Source organism: Alexandromys fortis, unplaced genomic scaffold (genome assembly GCF_014885135.2).
Source record: "Alexandromys fortis isolate MF-2015 unplaced genomic scaffold, M_Fortis_MF-2015_v1.1 scaffold_346, whole genome shotgun sequence".
Lineage (NCBI taxonomy): Eukaryota > Metazoa > Chordata > Mammalia > Rodentia > Cricetidae > Alexandromys > Alexandromys fortis.
Genome location: NW_026068225.1, coordinates 499,815 through 512,648, shown reverse-complemented (window position 1 = coordinate 512,648; position 12,834 = coordinate 499,815). Strand labels below are relative to the sequence as shown.

The following is a 12,834-nucleotide window of genomic DNA, read 5'->3' as shown; positions in this document are numbered from 1 at the left end:
GCTCAATGTCCTTTATTTATGGCTAGAAACCAAATATGAGTGAGTACATCCCATGTTCCTCTTTTTGGGTCTGGCTTACCTCACTCAGGATAGTGTTTTCTATTTCCATCCATTTGCCTGCAAACTTCAAGAAGTCCTTGTTTTTTACTGCTGAGTAGTACTCTAATATGTAGCACTCTGAGATTCTAAGGAGAACTTGGTGTGGCCAAATCTTGAAGACTAGTCATGGCCCTTGGTCAATGGACAGACTTCTTTACTCCTCATGCCTGCACATACCCCTGAACAGAATGGGAACATATCTTTACCCGTGCCTGGGGTGGAACTCTGAGTCAGGTCTTCCTACTATTCATCTGTTACCTAAATATCATCCCTAAATCTTCCGTTTCAGGACAGTTAAAGGTCTGTAAAAAATAAACAAGCAGGTTAAATATGCTTCTTTTCCATTTCACAATTTTTGTCAAAAATCTGCAGTTCGTAGACATGTAGATTGATATCCAAGGTGGATTGATATCAGTTCCCTTGGTCCTCATATCAATTTTTATGCCAATATCAAGCTGTTCTCAGTACTGTGGCTCTGTAATGAAGTTTAAAGTCAGAGATTGTGATGCATTCAGCAGTTCCTTGGTTGTATAGGATTGTTTAGGATTATTTAGGTTATCCTGAGTTTTGTTTTCCTTATGAAGTTGAGGATTGTTCTTTCGAGGTCTGTGAATAATTTTGCTGTGATTTTAATGGGCATTTGCACTGAATCTGCAGATTTCTCTGTAGCTATTTGTAAAGGGTGATGTTTCTCTGATTTCTACCTCAGCTCATTTATTTATCTGTGTAAAAGGGGAGCATTTGGGTTGTTTTCAGATCCTGGCTATGACAAAATAATTCTGCTGTGAACATCGTTGAGTACATGTCCTTATGGTATGGTTGAGCATCTTTTGTGTATAGGCCCAAAAGTGGTATCACTGAGTCTTAAGGTAGATTGTTACCTAATTTTCTGAGAAATCCCCATACTAGGATCCAAAGCAGCTGTGCCAGTTTGCACTTCCACCAGCAATGGAGTTTTTTCTTTACCCCACATCCTCTTCAGCATAAGTTATCAGCAGTGTTTTTAATCTTGGTCATTCTTACAGGGATAAGATGGAATCTCAGAGTTTTTATTTGTATTTTTCTGATGGCTAAGGATGTTGAGCATCTTTTAAGTGTCTTTTAGTCATTTTGGGTTCATCTGTTGAGAGTTTTCAGTTTAGGTCTGCACCATGTGTTTTTATTGGATTGTTTGTTCTTTTGATGACTAATTTCCTGAGTTCTTTGTATGTTTTTGGAGTGGATTAGTGATTAGTAAAGATATTTTTCCATTCTATAGGCTGATATTATGTCCTTTGCTATACAGAAGCTTCTCAGTTTAAGATCTCATTTATTAATTGTTTCTCTCAATGTCTGTGCCACTGAGGCTGTGTTTAAGAAGTGTCAATGCATTTTAGTGTACTTTTAACTTTTCTTCTATGAGGTTCAATATTGTTGGTTTCATGCTGAGGTCTTTCATTCATTTAGATTTGAGTTTTGTGCATAGCGATTAATATGGATCTATTTTCATTCTTCTACATGTTGATGCTCAGTTATGCCAGGATCATTAGTTGAATGTGCTTTCTTTTTTCCATTTTCCTGTAAACTTGAAAGACTTACAACGTAAAAGGAAGATAGTTTACAAACTTAATCTGATATACAATGGCTGAAGCCTAATTATAATATTCTTATGGGAAATCTTGAGCTAAAAAGTAAAATTCTTAAAGGGAGCAATGAGCCAATTTCCAATAGACAGCTAACAAAGACTGCCAAACAGGTACTCAAGCAGGTAGAGTTTATTAATTGTGATTCAGCTATAGCAAGTGTGTATATTACTTATAAAACTTATCCTACAGCAGTTTTACAGAAAAACAGAACGTCTTTTATGAGTGCACCTTCCCATTTTTGCCAGTTAGGATGTTAAACTCTTAATTGAAAGCAGCATCTTGTCTAACACAGAAGAACAGGATGGAATCTGGTTCCGCTCATGCGTCATTTCTCCACACTTACTCGATTCCATTTGAGACTTGTTTTGTTGAATGCTTAGATTTTTTATCTCTTCTATTGCCCAAGATGTCAACCACCTTATATCATCTTTTGAATATGTTTTCTTCATTTCAGTCATTTCTCACATATACTGTTTCCCTCTGTCTGTCCCATCTGCATACCCCATTCAGAACCATCCTTACATGTGTGTGGCTTTATAAATTAACATTCCACTGCACACAGCTTTCATACCCATTGTTTCTATTTCGATCTTCTTATTTCCTATCTCTCCCATCATAAAATTTTATGCAGCCCAAGAAAACACTTAACTCAGAACATAAAAGGGAAGTTAAATCACTTTGTCAGTGTACTTGGAATTACATTAAACAAAAATTGATTTCAGGAAAACTTGCTTGAAATAAATTTGTTTAAAACCAATTTTCCAACACGGGAGCACAGTATGCCCCTAACCCAAGAAGAAAAACAAGCATTTTGAAAAGTTCATATTCCTCATATAGATCCAGCTAAGGTGAAGGAAATAAGTTTTTTGGGTTTTGGGGGGTTTTTTTGTTTGTTTGTTTGTTTTGCCTCCAGAAACTTTTGCTTCTGCCAGCATCATATAACATCAAGTATGCCCCCCAAGAAATCTGAGAAGGTAAAAAAAAATACCTCTGTAATTTTTAGGTGCACATCTTTGACTTCCAAGTGTATTCACCAGACACATTCATTCCTTTCTTTGTGAATGTACCTTCTGCGTCACAGCTGGGGATGAGTGGTTAAAAGTGCTTGCTGCACAATCCTAAGGGTCAGAGTTCAGATTCCAGCACCCACATAGCATCCGGCTATTCCACAAACACTTATAGCTTCAGCTCCAAGAAATAAGATGCCCTTTTCTGGCTTCTGTGTGTACACTCAAACCCACAGGTGCGTATATACTCACACAGATATGCAAACATAAATAAATACAATAAATATTGAAAAAAGAATCATATGGTTTCTGGTATGGTGGCACACTCTTTTAATCCCAGCACTTGGGAGCAGAGACAGGTGGGTGGATGTCTGTGAGCCTGAGGCCAGCCTGGAGTACATGGCAAGTTCCAGGTCACCTAGGACTTCACAGTGAGACTCTGTCCAAAACAAAAAGAGCAATATTTTACTATAGACATATTTTGCTGCACATATTATTTGTATCTTAATTTTATTTGTTTTCTGGCATGTAGATTTTAGTTTTTCTCATATTTTCAAATCTGTTCATTATGGTTTCTTTAATAATGTTTATAATTAGGCTACCAATTCAAATATCATATAATATTCAAATGTTCTTCCATCTATTGATTTCTGTTCTGTTTGTTTTATATCACGCGTTTAATTTTAATTCCCTAATTCCTGTGGAATTTGTGTTGGTTTATTGTCTAAAGGGTTGGTTTTGTTTTGAATGCTAAAGGTTGTCTGAGTGGTCTCTCTGTTGAACCCTGGCTGCCTGTTTGGAGTTGTTTTTAGGCCAAGACCATTTGGTTTTACTAAGCAACATCTTGGCACATGCTGTCCAGTAGAGTAACAGAATGTTCTCATTCTGGAAGAACTAAGAAATCACAGCTAAAGACCCCTTACCAGCTGCTTTAGCTCAAATCTGGAATGTCATTTAAAGGCCCGTGTAATACGGCTTATTCACTAGCCTGGCACTATGGGAGAAGTGGGATCTTTAAGAGGTAAAGCCTAAGAAGTTTTAGGTTCATGAAAATTTGCTCTCAAAGGATGCCCTCTTCCTCCCTCTCTTTCATACCCAGAGAGATGGATGATGTGTTTACTCCCCACATCTCTGCAATGATAAGCTGTCCCCCCCACCCGAAGCTACATGGTCAGTTGGCTATGGACTGAAATCTCCAAGACTAAGACTGTTCTTTTTATAAATCAGCACACTAGTGTATAAGACAAAATACATTTTAGTTTAAAGGATAATAAATACTTCAGTCTGCTAAAGTTGTTTGTGAGTCTGTAAAAGTCTAAGGAGAATTAAACATGTTCTTTTACCAAGCACCATGGTAGAAGTGCGTTGTTACAATCCACAGAGATGTAAAAAGTAAAGAGTCCCGAGTTTCACATTCTTACCAGAAAGTTGCTCAAGCTGAGAGAAATATGAAACTCTGCTAATTCCAATGTGTTTGACAGGCCTGATGCAAGATTTCTAGCTCCATGCTAACCACATAGCAAACACAGGAGCAGGAGAAATGACTCCAAGAATGGCTTGTGGTAGAATGCACACTGATGTCCTTGCTCTGTCACCAGTAGTTTGACTTCAACTAAATTATCTGATGAGTTTTCGTTCGCTTTCTTACACACTGGGTAATTTTATAGGACTGTTGAAAGAAGAAAGAATATTGGTATCAATATACTATGGAAGCTATGAAGCATTATTCAAACATTGGTAGCAATTAATTATGTGCTTGTGTATGTAACATAATATTCTACTCTGTGTGTGAGAGAGAGAGAGGAGAGAGAGAGAGAGAGAGAGAGAGAGAGAGAGAGAGAGAGAGAGAGAGAGAGAATATTCTACTTCCTTCTCTTGCTCAAAAGGAGACTTGGTAACAACTGTCCTTGCCTAAAGAAACACTATCAGGATTCTCTCTCTCTCTCTCTCTCTCTCTCTCTCTCTCTCTCTCTCTCTCTCTCTCAAATCCATTAAAAAAGAATTGAGCATTGACTCTAAGCAGGGGTGGAATGACCCTATTCTAGCCACCATGTATCATATGCTGAAAGATTATGATACTTCATAGAGAGAAGTAAGGACAGGGCCTTGTCACTATTCTATCCTAATTCTCTGCTTATACTATGATCATGAAGTTTGTGATAAGCCAGCTTTTGGGAGAGACTAGCAGAGTGTGGGAGTGTTAGCTGCATTTCTACGCTTGGGCAGAGTTAAGCCCAGGTTGGGGGAGGATATTATGGGTAATCGAGTGAAGTCAATGGGAGCCTTACACAATGATTCAAAGACTTCACTGACTCAAAGATGTGTTTGTGAAGTCTATCAGATGTTCTCATTCTTCAGATGACAGAAAAATGCATTCCATCTCTGCTTGTTCATTCTGGATGCCTTTTCATCTCTTCTTTTTTGTCAGACTTTATCCTTCTAACCTTTAAATCCAACATCTCCACAGACCATTTTTTAAACTGATGCATAATAGGTGTACATACTTTCAGGGTATAGTGTAGTAACTCAATAAATGCATATACTGCGCAATGATCAAATTGGGGTCATTAGCATTTTATTATCTTTAAACACTTGGCATTTGTGTTGAAAACGTTCGACCCCTTCTAATTCCAGATAGGGAATTTAGAAACAGGAAATTATCAATGCACTTGAGCATGTCCTGAAAATCTAGAAATTAGGGCCACCAAGATAGCAGGTAAAGATACTTACTGACACAACTGATGGTCTTAGTTCAACCCCTAGGACCCACATGGTAGAAGACACTGACTCTAGCAAGTTATTCTCTGACCTCTCGAAGCACACTATGACACACATGCATGTACACACACACACGAGCACACACACACACATAAATAAATTAGCACAAGGAAAGACATAAAAATAGAAAGTATTACGGGAAAGCAAAAAGAGATCTCAAAGAAGATAGAAAATAGAGCAATGGATTATGGGAGGGGAACAGTGGAGAGCAAGGTGAAGTGGCACATGCATGAATATCCCATGAAAAACCAATACTTTGTATGCCGACCTAAAAAAAAAAGAACTTTAAAAATAAAATAAACAAAAGTAGAAGACAAGCATGCCCATCAGGTTATCTTGAACTGAATCATCACCTATAAAATGAACATTTGTCTATATTTCAAATTAAGACTTGTGGAAAATAAAAACACCTGGAAGCATTTGAAATTAAAAATTGTAACTCAATATGATTAAAATGAAAATTTTTTAACTCCACCATCAATTAACAAAACACACTTTTTCCTAATTCAATATAAAATGTAAACAGCAACAGCTAAGGATACTTTGGCATCCCTACACTGGTTGCTACCGTTTGGGTCTTAAGTCCCCTGCCCCAAATGCCTACTTGTTAAAGGCTTGAGCCCCATTTTGGTGTTCCTTGGAGGGGATGGAACCTTTCATAGTGGAGCTGAGTGGAAGCTGTTTGGGTTATTGGGAGCATGCTGTCAAAGAGAATTGTAGGAACTGGTTTCTCTTGTTTCTTTACCTCTTGCTTCCCAGCCATGAAGTGAGCGGTTTTGTTCTGTCGGGAGTTTTTTGACAATGCCATCTGTCATTTCCAAGAGGCCTGATACCAGTGGACCTGCCTGACTATGGAGTCACACATCCAAAACTGGGAGCCAAAATATATACCCTCCATCTACAAGGTGATTGTGTCGGGTATACAGTAATGGAAAGCTGGTATACACACCCAGTGTCACAAAGAAGCTAATCCACCCTCCTAAGAGTTGCTCAAAGACTTGAGGTGAAGATTTGCTTGTTAATTCTGGCTTTAGCCAAAAATTCTCAACAAGTACCTAAGACCAAAGAGCCTGACATTTCTTGATATCTCTGGCCAGTTCATGACAAAGCCAAAAGTCATAACACAGTATATAGATGGCACTGAGGATAAATGATCAGCATGCAGCTAGCTCTTAAAAAGATTATTCTGGGTGTGTACTGAAAGAAAAAGTAGACACACCTAGGTGATGGCATAGTGTCGCCAGCTTGTTAGGGTATCAGAAGGTCAACTTGTAAATCTTCCGGATGCCATGTTTAAGAGCACTGTGTTGGTAGACAGATAGTCCAGGGTGTTCATATTGACACCAAGGAAACTTTCATGTGCTACAAGTTAGGCCTTCCCCAACGCCCTCACCATGAGGCTTTTGCCAGGACACTGCTACACGGACGTCTACAGTATCTGGAGCAAAGGGAACAACGGCTTCAACTAGGGTAACAACGATGAGGTTAAGATGACTGAATGGATTTACAAAGATATTTGAAAACAGTACTGGTAGGTTCTGGGGACTGATATGCAGTCCAGTATTTAAGCAGGTGGGGGAAATAAGGCCATCTCCCATATTTTGATTAGAAAGTCAAACGCAGCTGGGCGGTGGTGGCGCACGCCTTTAATCCCAGCACTCGGGAGGTAGAGGCAGGCAGATCTCTATGAATTTGAGGCCAGTCTGGTCTACAAGAGCTAGTTCCAGGCAGGCACCAAAGCCACCCTGTCTCAGAAAAAACAAGGGAGGGCGCAAACATTTTGAGGTAATAATTTGAGACAGAGACAGTGAGATGATCTTGAAATCCCACACTCCACAGCTTGGCTCACTCCACTCCTCCCGGCTCACCTGGACCACTGTCCTCTCCCCCTTAGGCAGCTTTCATTTGTCTGTTAGAAGACTCCTTGAGCCCCAGGGTCTTCCCACACAGAGTTCTCTATGCCTAGAAAGTTCTTATCTCAGATCTCTGCATGGGCAGCTTTTCTCCCTCAGGTCCATGCTATTGGAGGCCTCACACCACCCGAAGTAAATCTCCCACCTACTCCATCTTCCATCACAACTGCTTTGTATCCATCCTAGCACTTACCACAACTTACAATCGGTCTGCTTATTTTGTGGTCTCTCTCCTTAACCAGACTGAGGCTTCTTAAAAATAAACAATAATTTCTGACTCCCTAGCATCTAACATAATTCTCTGGAAAAAATAAATATGCAAATAGCAGGGATCAATACTCCATGGCCTCTGCAGTACAGATCTCTAGAGGCCTGTCTTAAAAATCTAAGGAAAACAGGCAAGATACTGCAAGTCGTTCCGGTTCAGAAGAGAACAAGCAGAGGCAGGTCCAGGCTTGGTCCCGCCTTGGTCCCTAGTCACACTGTGTGGGCTCTCTCCTGACCCCGAGGCTGACCCAGCTAAAGAATGGGGAAGTTCACTGTACAAGTGGCAAGTGTGTAAACAGGTATTACATTTCTATAGCAGTTACAGCTCATAGAAGATGGCTTACATTCTCTGTGAAGTCTTAAACTGACCCAGTAAAGAGAAGAGGTTACTCACCGTTTTCTGGGTGGATATGAGGAAGCTGAAAGGCCAAAGTTTTGTTCAAGTTCATGGGTTTAACAAGCATAAAACTGAATTGCAGTCTAGGTGACTGGCCTCCAAGTTCACAGTTCTGTGCACCGTGTGGTTCCATTTAGTATGAAAACCTGGGCAAGGGCCCAGGATCTGTTCTCAGTGCTGTGAGAAAACAAAGCCTATTACAAACAGCTTAGCATGCATGCTTTGTGCAAACAAACGGGTTTCAAAGGAAATACAAAACCCCATCCTTGATCTAACACAGACAAGTACACCCTTAAAACAATGTGAACCTGCCCCAGACCACCAAATGTATAGCTTATAAGCCATGAAATTAGTCCTCTTCCTGGCCAAGGAACACAGTATGTCCGTCCTTGATTCCATTTTGCTTGAAGATGATGCTGTTCTTCAGGACGACGTGAGACAACACTGTCCAACAGCGAACTCTTCAAACAGAACATTATTGTCTTCCTCATAGAACGCTGGGCCTTGTTCCCTTCCTCCTGCAAATAAGAGTCAAGCATTTTATTCAGAGCTCTTTAATAAACAATACACCCATATTTTCTGCAGAAATGAAACTTCTCATTTTACCTTCTTATGTCTTGTGCTTTTTATATCAAGTCCTAAAGAGACTAAATAAACAAACCCACCTTTTTAAAAACATTGTCTTCAAGCAAAGTCTATAAACATTGTGAAATGTAGCATTCTCGAATGGGTTTTTGAAATAATTAACATAGGCTAGGAAGATAACTTAGATGGTAGAGTGTTTGTCAAACAAAGCCCTGGGTTTGATTCCCCAGAGCCGGGAAAGAAAAAAAAAAAGACTTGTCTCACATGGCAGTAATCCCAGCATTCAGTAGGTAGAGGCAGAAGGAACACACATCCAAAGTCATCCTTGGCTACGTACCAAGATTGATGCCTATCTTGGCTTGAGACAATAATAAAAGTAATAATAATATAGATTATATTTAAGTCTACCAAAGCAAAATACAGGCTCTATTTATATAATCTAATATAAATCACTAAATCTTCAAGAATTCACAACTCCATGAGAAAATTCACTGGTTACCAAAAACAAACAGTAAAGATGAAAGATAAAAAGCTAAAAGGCGCTACTCAGAACTGCCCATTATCTGGGGTGCCTACTAAAGCAGAAGTGACCCCCTCTCCTGCCCTTTGCCCAAGAAAACCCAAAGGAATTCTGGCCACCACATCCCCCCTGTGCCCAGCACGCACCTCACTGATCACTCCACGCTGCACATCTTTTTCCTTGGATGTTTCCTTGGATGTTTTCCTCGTTCTCATCCCTTCCCACTCCCCTCTTGTCTTTCTCCATTCTTCACCTCCTCCTCATTCCCTCCGCTGCTTGTGCTTTCCTCCCTTGGCATAAAACCAAGTCCAAGGATAAACTGCTATTTATTAGTTGCTTTGAGAACCTTCAGTCTTTGTTTTAAATGTGGGTGCTTTGAGTGTTTCCTGTGTTTTCATCCTAAGGAAAAGCCTGCAGAGCCAGGGTTGATGGCACACAGCATTAGTCCCACCACTCAGGAGGCAGAGCCAGCTGGATCTCTATGAGTGTGAGGCCAGTCTGGTCTATATAACGAGTTCTAGATAGCCAGGTCTATGTAGGGAGACCCTGTCTCAAAATACAAACAACCAATGAAAAGTACATGGGTGTGGGCATACAGAGAGATGCCTTGGTGCCTACATTATTCATGATGGTCTCCTGGAGGTTAATAGACTTTAAAAGACAGAGTAGTCCCCACTCTAGAACTGTATAACTTTGGCTGAGCCATCTGAAATCTGCTAGGACTGCGTGTCTGTACAAAGATTGCACTTCTACCGGCGGGAAATGATCCCTTTGGTGTCTGGGACACACTGAAATCCACATCTACCGCCCTTTACCTCCCTGAGCTCTCACATTTGACAGAGCCAGCACCTGGCCTCTCCCCCTGTAACTTCCACTTTATGCAGACTGACTCAAGCTTTGTCCCAAGTATAATTAGTCTCTTCTTCATTTACTCAAGCTGCTCTTCCCTACAGAGACACCCGTTTGCCTTCCCCTCTCCCATGTTCCAAGAGCTCCCTTCAATCTTATTTCTCCCCTGAACCCTCCTCTGAGGTACTTTTCTAGCCTCGGGATCAAGGTTTCCTAGACTGAAATTTAGCTATATGTTTGTTAACCTGCAATCTGTGTGTACATGCCAAGTATATGCTGTTTTGTTTGTGAGGAAGTACAGTAGTTTATGTCAGTATGAAAAATAACTGAAAAATTATAAAGAGAATGGTTTGTTTGGTTCCCAGTTTTGATGGTTCCGGCCCATGATGGCTGTTGTTTGGGGTCTGTGGTGAGGAAACACATTGTGGCAAAACTTACTCACTTCACGGCCAGAAGAAAAGAGAGGAAATGCCTAGAGTATCACTGCCTCCTTTGGGAAACCCCCCCCCCAAGACCTGAATATCCCACTACATCCTGCTCTCTGTAAGATTTGAACACCCCCCAACAATGCCATCCTGGGGACCAAGGCCATTGGGAAAGGGGGGACTCAAGAACCAATAGAAAAGGGATCTGCAGCTGCTACTCCCTCTATCTGCATCTACTTCCAGCCCCAGCTCTTTTGGTCTTAGACACAAATTGCTTAGTGAACACCTTCTGGCACAAAAGATTCTCTTTTCTGAGAAGGGAAGAGTGACAAAGGTCTTGGCAGCCTGTATTCCAGCTTTACCCAAAGCTAATTATCACATTCTCAGCAGATCACAGAAAAAGGAAAGGATTATGACGGGGCTGATTTCTGTCCAGCATTTATCCCTTTATTTCTACTGGCTGGTAAGCTTCTCGGCTCCTACCCAGTGTCTCCGTCACCCAGTGTTGCCATTTCTTACATTTCTCACCAACACACCAGCTAAATGTTCTTTTTCTTATTCAATTAGAGTGAGGCGACATGTCACTGGAAAAGGGATGAAGAAACAATCAAACAGAAAAGAGACTCAGAAAGCCTATCTAAGTTTTCAAAACACTGCATATGACTTAGAGGTTAAGCGCCCTGACTGCTCTTCCAGAGTAACAAAGCACAATTCCCAGAACCCACATACAGCTCAGAACTGTCTGTAACGGACAGGCACCATGCACAGACATACATGTGGGTGGAATTTCTCTATGCCCCGGCAGCCGCTCCCACACAACCACACAGAGACTTCTTATTAATTATAAATGCTTGGTACCAGCGTGTGCTCATTCTTATCTAGCTTCATAACTTAAATTAACCCATTTCTATCCTTCTGTGTGCTGTCCCAAGGCTCATTCACCTCATGTAAGCACTTCCCATCCTGCTTGCTCTGCATTTCATGGCGTCCCCTTAAACTACACCCCCTTTCTTCTCCCCAGCATTCCCTCTGCCCTGAAAATCCTGCCTAGCTATCAGCCAATCAGCTTTTTATTAGCGATGAGCGGGACACATTTTCAGAGCGTACAGAAAGATAATTCCACAGCACGTGCGTGCAAGCATTCACAGATACTCATCAAATAAGTAAGTAAATTAAGAATTTCAAGGGGCAGTGGTGCTGGAGTGATGGTTCAGGGGTTAGAGCATTGGCTGCTCTTCTAGAGAACTTGGGTTCAATTCCTAGCACCCACCTGGCAGCTCACAGCTGTCAGTAACTCCAGTCAGCTCAAAGGAGTCAGGCACCATCTTCAAGGCCCTGTGAGCACCAGGCATACACACAGTGCACAAACGTACATGCAGGCAAAATACTCAGACACATGAAACAATATATATGATTTTCAAGTCACTACAAACACTTCTTATTGCCGCTAGCCCCATAGCTGATTGGGTTAATTTTCAGCATGCCCCGTGGCTGGGGGTGTCAGGAAGCCCTCGGGTATAACTCAGGTTTCCAAATGCACCTCTTATCCCAGGGATCCTCTACTTGTTCTGCAGAGGGAATGTGGTTCAAAACAGTCTAAAGGTTTTATCCTTCCCAAATTCCTCCTATGAAGCAGTCTGGCATGGACCTAATATCTCATCTGTGTCCTTCTCTGTTGCTTCCTCCTTTGACCCACAGTCTCTGGCTCTGATTCAGCACCAAAGACTGAAATACAAAAACTCTGGCTTGTAAAGAAAACTAGAAAAGTCAGTATTATTTGCTCATGCAGAGTATGCTCACCTGACCCTTTAAATGCCAAGCCTGGTCAAATAAAAGAGGCCATGTGATAGGCAGCTATGGGAACAACAAAACTTGGGTCCTCCAGCGCTCAAGGTCTGTTCTAGCTTAACAATATTGGGAACTCACCAAGGCCAGCTGGCCTGGGTCTGAAAAAGCCTGGGATAAAACCGGACTCGCTGAACATAGCAGACAATGAGGACTACTGAGAACTCAAGAACAATGGCAATGGGTTTTTGATCCTACTGCACATACTGGCTTTGTGGGAGCCTAGGCAGTTTGGATGCTCACCTTACTAGACCTGGATGGAGGTGGGTGGTTCTTGGACTTCCCACAGGGCAGGAAACCCTGATTGCTCTTTGGGCTGACGAGGGAGAGGGACTTTTTAGGGGGAGGGAAATGGGAGGCAGTGGCGGGGAAGAGACAGAAATCGTCAATAAATAAATAATTAAATAAATAAATAAATAAATAAATAAATAAATAAATAAATAAGAAAAAAATAAGCACGGGGCTTTGCATTTTCACGGATTGGCCTTACTGGGGGAAGTTCCGAGCTATTTTCTGTTGAATGA

The 12,834-nt window shown here is 41.2% G+C and overlaps 1 long non-coding RNA gene across 1 annotated transcript; it reads right to left on the bottom strand.

Moving 5' to 3' along the window:
- Positions 1-185: 185 nt before the first annotated feature.
- On the bottom strand, positions 186-9,424 carry LOC126493627 (uncharacterized). Its single transcript, XR_007589846.1, has 3 exons — positions 9,338-9,424; positions 8,084-8,604; positions 186-4,400 (listed from the first exon to the last, which is right to left on the bottom strand). It is a non-coding gene; the product is annotated as an uncharacterized lncRNA (long non-coding RNA).
- Between the last annotated feature and the right edge of the window lie 3,410 nt (positions 9,425-12,834).